At 33.5% G+C, this 10750-nt stretch overlaps 1 long non-coding RNA gene, 1 other non-coding gene and 1 pseudogene across 2 annotated transcripts; 1 reads left to right on the top strand and 2 right to left on the bottom strand.

Moving 5' to 3' along the window:
* Positions 1 to 214: 214 nt before the first annotated feature.
* TRNAL-UAG (transfer RNA leucine (anticodon UAG)) lies at positions 215 to 294 on the top strand. Its single transcript has one exon. It is a non-coding gene; the product is annotated as a tRNA-Leu (tRNA).
* Positions 295 to 1855: 1561 nt separating this feature from the next.
* LOC145164879 (putative disease resistance RPP13-like protein 1) lies at positions 1856 to 5665 on the bottom strand (annotated as a pseudogene).
* Positions 5666 to 8872: 3207 nt separating this feature from the next.
* On the bottom strand, positions 8873 to 10052 carry LOC145163125 (uncharacterized). The gene is made up of 3 exons (XR_013739588.1): positions 9850 to 10052; positions 9683 to 9778; positions 8873 to 8927 (listed from the first exon to the last, which is right to left on the bottom strand). It is a non-coding gene; the product is annotated as an uncharacterized LOC145163125 (long non-coding RNA).
* Between the last annotated feature and the right edge of the window lie 698 nt (positions 10053 to 10750).

The following is a 10750-nucleotide window of genomic DNA, read 5'->3' as shown; positions in this document are numbered from 1 at the left end:
TCCGTAGTTGCTATTATTTAACTTCCGTAAAAAAAAGTTTGCATTTTGTAAGGTGGATTTTATTTATTTTAATCGATAGTATTTAGTAAAATCATAGGCGTTCATAATTTGCATACAACAGCTCTTTTAGTTCAATTTGCATGCCGTGACTTCAAAGTTTATGCTATTTTATTACCGGATCATTACGACATAATCTAGAGATAATTATCAACTCGACAGTTTGGCCGAGTGGTCTAAGGCGCCAGATTTAGGCTCTGGTCCGAAAGGGCGTGGGTTCAAATCCCACAGCTGTCAATTTTTATGCTAAACTTGTGTTTTTAGTGTTCAGTTGTAGGATACTTCTTTTACTTTAGTATTTGTTTACTTGTTCAAAAGATAGTCATTTATATTTGCTCACAATTACTTGTTGTATATCAGTGTATGTTAATTTGGAACATCAAACAAAATGCATAAAATAAATTTATATATTTTGTATTTGAGATAGAATTAGTAATCACACAATGTGTTGATGTATTTCAGTATATGTTGATTTGGAACATCAAACAAAATACATAAAATAAATTTATATATTTTGTATTCGAGGTAGAATTACTAATCACACCAAACAGTATAATACACACAACAAATACAGAATGAAATTGGCATTTTAAAATCATTGAGTAATAAATAACAATTGTAACTCGCAAACCATCAGTCTCAAACTTGAAGCGGGGGGAGGTGCAATGTATATATAGACTTTGTGTAACAAGCTACTAAGAGTATACAAAAAGCATATCATTTTAAGTTATATTTAAGTGAGATTCACACTCTAACATGTTTGATTTATGATGTTATATTATATCTTCATGACGAAAAAATATGTTTTGGAGTATTATTTTAGTTAAAAGATTATAACAAATGGATGTCACATACGACTTTTGCTATGCTATATTTTTGTTTCTCAGGATCAGTTGTGTATCAGTGGATGCTTGATATTGATGGTCTTATCTGACGGGTGCTTGGGTTCTCATCAGCTATAATGGTTAGTGGCGATTTCAGCATTTTCTTTTGTGGGGGGCATTATTGAATTCTTTTAAAAACATAAAGGGCTTTACATATACATTTTAAAATAATTGGAATATTTTTAGCACTACATCCGTCACTGATGATGGTTGTAACTGTCGAAGCTTGGACAGCAAATGTGTCATATACAGCTAGCCCACAGATAGTACAAAGACTAAAGGGTCATATAAACTATGAGTCCAAACATAAGTTTATTTTACATTACAAAATATATGGTGAGACTAAAGGGTTGATGATTCCTTATAATTTAGAATCTACAATTGACCATATGGTCATTGTCATTTTACAAGAGGAAGTTCTCCAGAGGACATCACTCCCAATTACACAGCAATCTGGTGTAAATCAATAACTATTTGTAAATATGGAAGTTCTTTTCTCCAAAGAAAGTATACAAGAATCTAGAGGGGAGTAAAGCAAAAAAATATCAAAGCTCGTCACAAATTAAAAAGCTTAATTCAAAGTGCATTCTGTCTGCTGGCAAATTTAGAGGCATCATCAAAATGATTCATGATTTGAATGTATTCCTAATGTTTCCATCATGACCCTTCCACGTAATAATCCTAATTCCTAATTGCATCCAATCCATCAACAAAAAGAAATGGTAAACTCTTAAATCAGTAAGCATATCCGTGTTATAAACCAAATATTGAGACAGAAAAGAACGTTTGAAAATACGTACTTGTAATTAAGGTTGTACCTAAATAATATATAGGGAAAAATTGTCTGAATGAGTTACTTCATATATTATATATGCATAACTAACTAAAAGATTTCAAAGAAGAGGGGCATGCCTTCATATTTCATTTGGTAAAATTCCGTCTATCCGCAAGCAGGGGATAAGGGAGACGTGGGGCCAATAGATGCCTCCTCTACTAATCTTTTGTTTCAGATTTGGGCATCCAGAGATCAACAATACCAGAAGCGAAGGCAACAACTTTTCTGGTAGATCTGTCGTCTTTGGGCAGTTCTGAATGATGAGACGTTGGAGGGAGGTGAGGTGTTGCACTCCACTTGAAACAGATTCCAGTTTCTCAAATCCGTGTATACCAAAATCAGTAAGGGATGAAGGAAGAAGATGCAAAAATTCACCAAAACTTCTGATGTCGTCATCATATGCATGGTCCGGCATATAATCTTAGGTCAACAAGTGAGGTTGGAAAATTCTGTGGGCCCCACTCGGAGATGGGCTTCTTCAACCCTCCTATACCAAGATAACTCAATTTTGGAGGCCAAAGCCTACGAGGAAAGGATGCATCCGTAGTTGTACAATTTTCTATTTCCAGCTGTCTTAACGAGGTGAGATTGAGCAACTCATGGTCAGGAAATGACTCAATACTTGGACACTCTCTTATTGTCAAACGGACGAGGTTAATGAAGTAACCCAAAGCAGTGATCGATTTCAGATTTGACCAATTATGTATATTGATCTCAGATTCAAGCAACTCCTTTTCCAAAAGTTTCTTGCAATTGGTGATGACAAGTGACCTGAGCTTTTGCACTCCTCCTGTTGGGAAGGAGACCGATGTAATTGAATCACAATTCCTAATATCCAAAGCCTCCATGCTATCTGGACAACTGCAGTGCTCCAAGCTGCATGTTACAATCCGATACTTCCAACCTCCTAAAAGATGTTAGGATGCTCCCACTATTAATATTATCCTCCTCTTTCTCCCCTAAACTCACTAAAAATTCACATTCTCTTAAATCCAATATTTTTAATTTCGTAAGAACCTTACTTGCATCTGCTTCTGATTCCCACAAGTATCTTATGTGGTTACACCGTTTGATGCTTACGTATCCAACTGCACCAAGATACCCTGTCACACCTCTCCACAGTTCATCGGTAAGTCCTGAAATATCATCTATTTTCAACTTGGTGATTGATGAAGCTACATCAACCAGGCTTTTCAATAAACCATGATCACATTTTATTAGTTTCAAAACCCTTAGTGAAGGTAGTGCTTCATGGGAGACCCGAACCAGATTAGGACAATCTTCAATACGAAGCTCTTGAAGGCAAGGAAACGCCCCACTATTTGTTGACCATTCCTCCCACCCTGACATATTATCAAACCGTAGGATTTTAAGTGAAGGAAATGCAAGGTCGGCCCCAAGTAACTCCAAACCTACAACCTTCACCTTACTCATCCAACCAATAATCAGCTTCCTCAGTGATGGTAGTTGCCCAAGTCGTGGTAAAGATGTACATTCTTCACAGTCACTTATCCACACTTTAGTCAACCGAATAAACGAGGGATCCCCAACCCAATTTGGAAACTCTATACCTCTATATGACACAATTTCAGGCTTTTTCAAAGTATTATTATGAGGCTTCAGCTCATTGAGGACCTCTTTTTTTCGTGTGTTTCCGTTCGAAGAGAATTAAACTCAGAACCCCAATTCAACTCTAACTCACTAAACCTCATACGCGATAAGTTTGCCGCACGTGCATCTATTGCATTATGCACATTGTCGAGCCCCACAATACAAACTTTTCCATGGAGACTTTGCAATTTCGTAAGCTCAGTTATTGCTAAGCCAATGTCACTGAAGAGAGTTTGAAGACTTTTCAACTCACCAATCCCTAAGGGCGTCTTCTTCAACCTCCAACTACCCATCATGTCAAAATGCTGCAAATTTTTAAGCTTGGAGAAGCTTTCGGGCAACTTAATCAATTCATGACAGCCAGAAACGATCAGTGTCTGTAGATTATAAAGATTGCAGACATTTTCCGGTAAATGGATAATTTTAGTTCGAGATAGATTAAGATACCGCAAGTGCTTCATACTACCAACGACTTCTGGTACCTCACTTATGCTAAGATCACTCAAACTGAGGACGCTTAACAATGGTAACTCCTGAAGTAAGTCACTCAGGACCTTATTTGATAAGTAAAATATAGCCCAAGTTTCTACTACCCCAACGGACAATGCTAAAAACGTTCTCAAATTTTTAGCTCCTTTGAGTGGCTTGAACCTTTTGTAAACCATGTAATCCTCACAAGCAAATGACATATGGCGGTGCTTCTCCAAAGCTTCCATCCTAAATTCCTTCTTCATCTCTATGTCTAACCTTAAAAAAAATCTCCAGCAACAAATGTAGCCAAGTCATTCATGAGGTCATGCATCACAAGCAACGATTTGTCATCCGGGGCTTGTTGAAAAAATGATCTTGACAGCAGCTCTTCAAAATATTTAAGACCTAACCATTGCTTTGACTTGTTCGTAGTTGGTTGGTGCAAAAACCCTTCTGCAATCCACAATAGAATCAACTCCTTTTTGTCAAACTCATAATCCTTGGGAGTTGGGAAACAAAGAGCAATATGCAAACAACAGCTTCAAAGTGGCAGAAAGATCATTGTAGCTCAGTCTAAGAGCAGGAACAATCTCATCTCTCTTTCCTAACTTCCATATCTCAATATCCAACAACTCCTTCCATTCTTCCTCATCTGTTTTTGTCCTCAATAACCTCCCAAGTGTTATTAAAGCTAAGGGCAAGCCATCACATTTTTTCACAAACAATTCCCCATGTGGCCATAGTGTTGGATGTGCATCAAAGTTATCTACACCCAATACATGTTGAGCAAACAAAGACAAAGCATCGTCATGTGATAGACCTTGCAAAGGGTCTTGATGAGGAAAACCCAGCTTTCTTTGCAATTGCTCCTTCCGAGTTGTCATGATAATCATACTTCCAGGAGACCCCGCAAAAAATGGGCCCACTAATTTCTCCCAATCATGATAGCTTTCAGACCACACATCATCCAGAACTATTAGAAATAATTGATTCGAAAGTTTCTCTTTAAGAGCTTCTTGAAGCAGATTTAAGTCTTCAAACTCCTTCTTTTCCCCGGTTACAGATTGATAAATTACTTTGCTTATATTGAGGATATTAAATTCATCAGAAACACAAACCCAAGCCCTGAGTTTGAAGTGATCCTTCACCTCCTTTTCATCATACAACATTCTAGCTAGAGTTGTTTTGCCTACACCACCCATACCAACTATGGGCACTATGCTGAAGTTTTGAGTTTTGACAACTAAATTCATCCCTATCCACCAATAGCTTCGTAAGCAATTTATTTTTTTCATCTTCACTTCCAACAATACCACTAGGATCTATCAAAGATGCCTCATATCTTTCAATTTTTGGCTTTTCATTTGCTATCACACTTAAACCAAGATTATTTTTTGCCTCTAACAGTTCTTGTAACTTGGTGGCAATATCTTCTAACTTGGCATGCATCCTAGTAATTAGTGTGAAACTTGTGCAACAACTTGGGATTAGCTTTCTTACCTTGCTGCTAGTGGATCCAGATTTCTCAGTCAACTCACGTTCGATAGCCTCGGTTGCCAAATCGTCAAGTAGGTCGTCAATGTCGTAAGCTAAATGTTGGAGATCATTCAGCCATCTTTTAACGGCTTCGTTAGTTGCTTCCTTCTGGGAGGCATCATTAAGCAGATCTTGGATGGTCTAATGTCTTCTTCAATTTCTTGAGCTCAGAATCAATTCCTTTGGAGCTAGCAATCTTCTTCAAGGCTTCAGAGGTCAGCTTTTCAAAGACCACTGTCAAGAATGCAGAAAGAACGATTTCAGCAATGGTTTATGGTAACAACAGAGAATATAGTAGAGGTGTCGATCAAATGGATGCAAAGAGGGAATGATTTCAATTATCAAGAGATGCAGCAGAAATGGATGAACAGTGAGATCAATTTCAGATTAAATTAATATCTATTTTTTCTCAAATAAAATATACTCCCTCCGTCTCAAAATTATAGTCCATCTTTCCTTTTTAGTTTGTCCCAAAATAATAGTCCACTTCTAAAAATAAATAACATTTTTACCAAAATAGTCCCTCATTATTACTTAATCAACTAAGCATTTAATGGAACATTAAATGCAAAGTAAGGACAAAACTGTCATTTTATTATATAAAGTTAGTGGTAATTAATATTTTTCTTAATCTGTGTGTTTTTTGTCTGTGGACAATAATATTGGGACGGAGGGAGTATTAATTAAACGGTTTACACCGACGTAGGGTAGCGAATAAAACTTTGCAAGTGAAACTTATTTGTTGATGTAAAAGTTCCATGGACCCATAATTCACCTTCTATCCATGAAAAATGATGAGCAACTGAACCGACTACTCAGGCAACCCATGAGGACAAGAATCAGTTATTTCGGATCTTCGATGAGGTTAGAGTCGCCCAACACCATCCAACTCCGATGATTCTGACTCCGGCTGCCATCAATTCATGTTACATTTCGACAGAGATAAACATTGCGGAACAGATTCCTCCACCGTCTGGTCTCCTTCTCCATGATGTTTAATGTGAAGAGTCAAAGAATTGAAGCCAATGGCGATTCCGCGGCGGAATCGGAAATTTCTGAACTGTCCCATGATTCGTCATAGGTACACGTACTTGTGGTGGGGCTACATTTTTTAGGTTTTAGTTTAGTAAAAAAAAAATCATGCGAGGTCCACTGTCTATTTCTTTAAATAGGATTAATTACTTATTTTATTTATGCAATAATATTTTAAGTTATTATCCTCTACTAATGTTTTTTTTTTTGGTCACACTCTTATTTAATTTTTCAAATGTTATTTTGTGGTTATTTTCAATTAATTTTTATGCCATATAAAATTTTATGGTTTTTTTATTTTATTAATTCCACATAATATTTAAATTCAATAATAAATGCATATTATTTTCCTTAATGAACTTTCATTATTATTTTTTTTAAATAACTCCAAATCCATATTTTTCTAATTACTAAATTAAAGCTTCATTAATTTCCTTTATTTATTTATCTAAATTATTTGTTTAAATTTAGAGAAAAACACTTTAATTTTTATAATTTAATAGTTTTCTAATTGTTCTTATAAATTCAAACTTCTCAAATGCGTAGAATTTTCTATTTAGGTTTATCTTTTAAATAAACACATGTAATACATGTCTCATACCTAGCACTCTCGAATAAATAAAGATTTTTTTGTTACTTGTCACATTCTCATTAAATTTGTCAAATGTCATTTTGTTTTTATTTTGAATTAATTTTTTTTTCCATATGTCATTTTATGAGTTTTTCTATTTTATTAAATTTTGCATAATATTTTAATATAATAATTGCAATAAATGTAGTAATAAACGGATATCAATTTCATTAATAAACTTACCTTTTAATTTCAAAATTCTCAAATTTAAAGTTTATTAGTTTCTTTTATTTATTTAAATTATTTGTTTAAATTTGAAAAATAAAAAACATTTCTATTTTAATAATCATTATTTTTCTTATTTTCTTATAAATTCAAAGTTCTCAAATATTTTGACATTTATATTTGTTTTTTAAATTAACTCATGTAATATATGGGTCTAATAACTAGTCTCTAATAAATGAAATTTTTTTTTCCACTTGTCACATTCTCATTCAATTTGTTAAATGTCATTTTGTGGTTATTTTGAATTATTTTTTTTTACACATGTTATTTTATAAGTTTTTCTATTTTATTAAATTCCACATAATATTTTGGTATAATAATTGCAATAAATATAGTAATAAATAGATATTAATTTTATTAATGAACTTACATTTTAATTTCAAATTTCCAAAATTAAATCTCATTACGTTCTTTTATTTATTTAAATTATTTGTTTAAATTTAAAAGATAAAAAACATTTTCATTATAATAATCCATTATTTTTCTTATTTTCTTATAAATTCAAAGTTTTTAAGTATTTTGACATTATATATATAATTATTTTTTTAAATTAACATATGTAATACATGGGTATCACAACTAGTTATTTCACTACTAGAAAACTACCCATTTACCTACAACATATTTCGTAGGTAATCTATAAATAAAACGGGTTACCTACGGATTGCCTACGGAAACAACTCTGTAGGAATATAGCTCGTGGGTAATTGGTTGCCACGCTTTGCCTATAGAATTTCCTACAGATTGCCTACTGAAATTTCCGTTGGTAATTTACCTACAGATTGCCTACAACAACATTACTTACAGATTACCTACAAAACCTATTTTACTACAGATTCCCTACAGCATTATTACCTACTGATTATCTACATAATTATTTCCTACGAATTGCCTACAGAATATTTTACTACATATTGCCTACGACATTTTACAATTTGGTGACAGATATCTGTCGATAGCCATCACTAAAATGATTTAATTTAAAAAAAGAAACTGAAATTTAATTGGAATAAAATCCATAATTTTTCAACCCAAAATACAGAAAACCCCAATACATGTGACCTAAAATTACATTCATATTCAACCGCAAAACAAATATTCATTATAAGAAAATGTATCAAATACATTAAAATAATCAAATACATTACAAATGATTAACAAAAACATAAAGCTAAAAACTATTTGGTAGATTACCAAGTTAATTGTTCAAATGTTTCAAAATGGTCGCCGCACCTTAATTTCATGTTGTCTTATTTGCAATCACACATCCATTTTAGCTTGTCTTTCTTGCAGTTGCAAATCAAATTGAGTGGTTCCATCAACATCATTTTGTGAGATGGTTCAACCTGAAGGATCCAAATTTCATCATATGTTGGAGTACCGTTGCCATGCATGAAAGTATAGCATTTCTTACTTCCTCACTTGATGGATATATTCCACCTAGCAAGGCCTAAGTCAATATGACATACATTTAGAAACATGTAACAAGTCAATGAAAATTGAATAAAGGGTAAAATAACCTACAAAGAAATATTATCTGTAAGTATTTGAAATATGTGATAATATTACTAAGGGTAGTGTAAATATCTACCATATAGTTGGAAGTTAAGAAAAGCAAATTTCAGCAACCATGTCCCATGCATCCCTGCAATGACACATGGTCCAACTATAATTACAATAGTTTAGATTCAAGAATTAAAACATCATAAGCAAGCTCCTATGTAAACACATTCAAGCAACAATGGATATAGGAATAAAAAATTACCCCAAACATCATTCAAGCAATTGAAACAATCAACCTAACAAAGGGAACACAATCAAAATCACACATTATCAATTTGCATCTTAATCTATGTTTACTTACTATAATTCTTTTTCATTTCAGAAACTAACTACTAGATTGACTGCCTAATATATAATGTACAAATCCATGTGATCTTATTTACCAAAAGAAACAAGCATCCAGCTTAAATAAAAACCAAAAGAATATGACATAGCTATCAAGAATGATCTCATCACTTTCAAACTTTGCTTGTAAAAGAAGTTATTAACACCCCATCCCTAAACATTCTTGATAATCCAAGGATTAAGAATTTTAGGGCTATTAGAACGTGAGTATAAGTCATTTGACAATTATAATTACTCTGGGCCAGCACGTGGTTCATCAAAAGTCAAAAGCCATGAGTTCCAAGGTTTTACAAAGACAACTGAACTGCTGAAGTATAAACAAAAACGCTTGGCAACAGTTGGAGTTCCTACTTCCTACACTAACTCAACCAGCTTGATGTAGTTTTGACAAATAATCGAGAAACATAGGAGAATATCAGCATCACCAGATTTACAAAGGGTGTACATCGGGACATCAAAATAGACATCGATTTTTGGAAAAGATAAACTTACCGGGGAGGGAGACGCCGGCAGAGAAGGGCAGGCTGACGATGGAGAGGGTGGCGCTGGAGGTGGTTATGTGGGAGCAACAGACGAGAGAGATGAGACCTATTATCGTTTTTTCCCTTCACTAACTCTAGCAAATCGAAATTGAAAAGGAACGGGTGAGAAGCACGCACCTGGTAATTGATTTAGGGAAGAGCTCTCATTCCCGATTTTCTTTTAGGGATGTTCATATTTTTTTCCCATTCAATACCTACAAATCGGATTCAACAAGGGATAATTTGTGTCGATCATGATTTGGAGGGATACTTGATGTCGATTGAGATTTGGGGGTAGAGAGAAACTTGGTCAATTGTTTTGGAGGCAACTAAAAAATCTTAAACCTAGAACATACTTGATTAAGCAGGTTTTTTGATTTTTTCAGTCCGTAGGTATTGCGTTGGACTTTACCTACGGATTTCCAACTAAATTAAAAAATAAATATTTTGTTTGATAAATAAATATTTTTTTTACTATTTTAAATATTTTTTAATAATATGATTAATAATAATATTATTATTATTATTAAACTTGGTTACGTACGTACGTATATATATATATATATATATATATATATATATATATATATATATATACACACACACACGACCGTTTTAGATTTTTTTTATTTAAAAAAAATATTTGACCTTCAAAATTCGAAAAGACATTTTAATTAACGATGTTTGACACATAGTCAAATGCACATACACATGAAACACAAAATAGTACGTTTGACACTTTTATTAACGATGTTTAACACAAACTCACACATACATACACATTAAATGCAAAATAGGACGTTTCACACATATATGTGTCTCACTATGTGTATAATAATAATAAGTAGAAGAACAACAACTTAAAAGATGGGAGGCAACAGAGGAATCTGTCACATAGATGAAATAGGAGATAGAAACGCGAGAGATGTATAAGATGAACTTGTATATATGTGTATGTGTGACAACCGTTAAATTTCGCTCAAGTCAAAGTCAAACAAAGTCAACAAGTCAAACCGGTCAACTCCATTAACCCTTGTAT

Source organism: Lactuca virosa, chromosome 3 (assembly GCF_052849685.1).
Source record: "Lactuca virosa cultivar CGN04683 chromosome 3, Lactuca_virosa_CGN04683_v6, whole genome shotgun sequence".
NCBI classification, from domain to species: Eukaryota; Viridiplantae; Streptophyta; class Magnoliopsida; order Asterales; family Asteraceae; genus Lactuca; species Lactuca virosa.
Note: the sequence above shows the minus strand (reverse complement) of the source record. Positions and strands in the feature narration are given on the sequence as shown.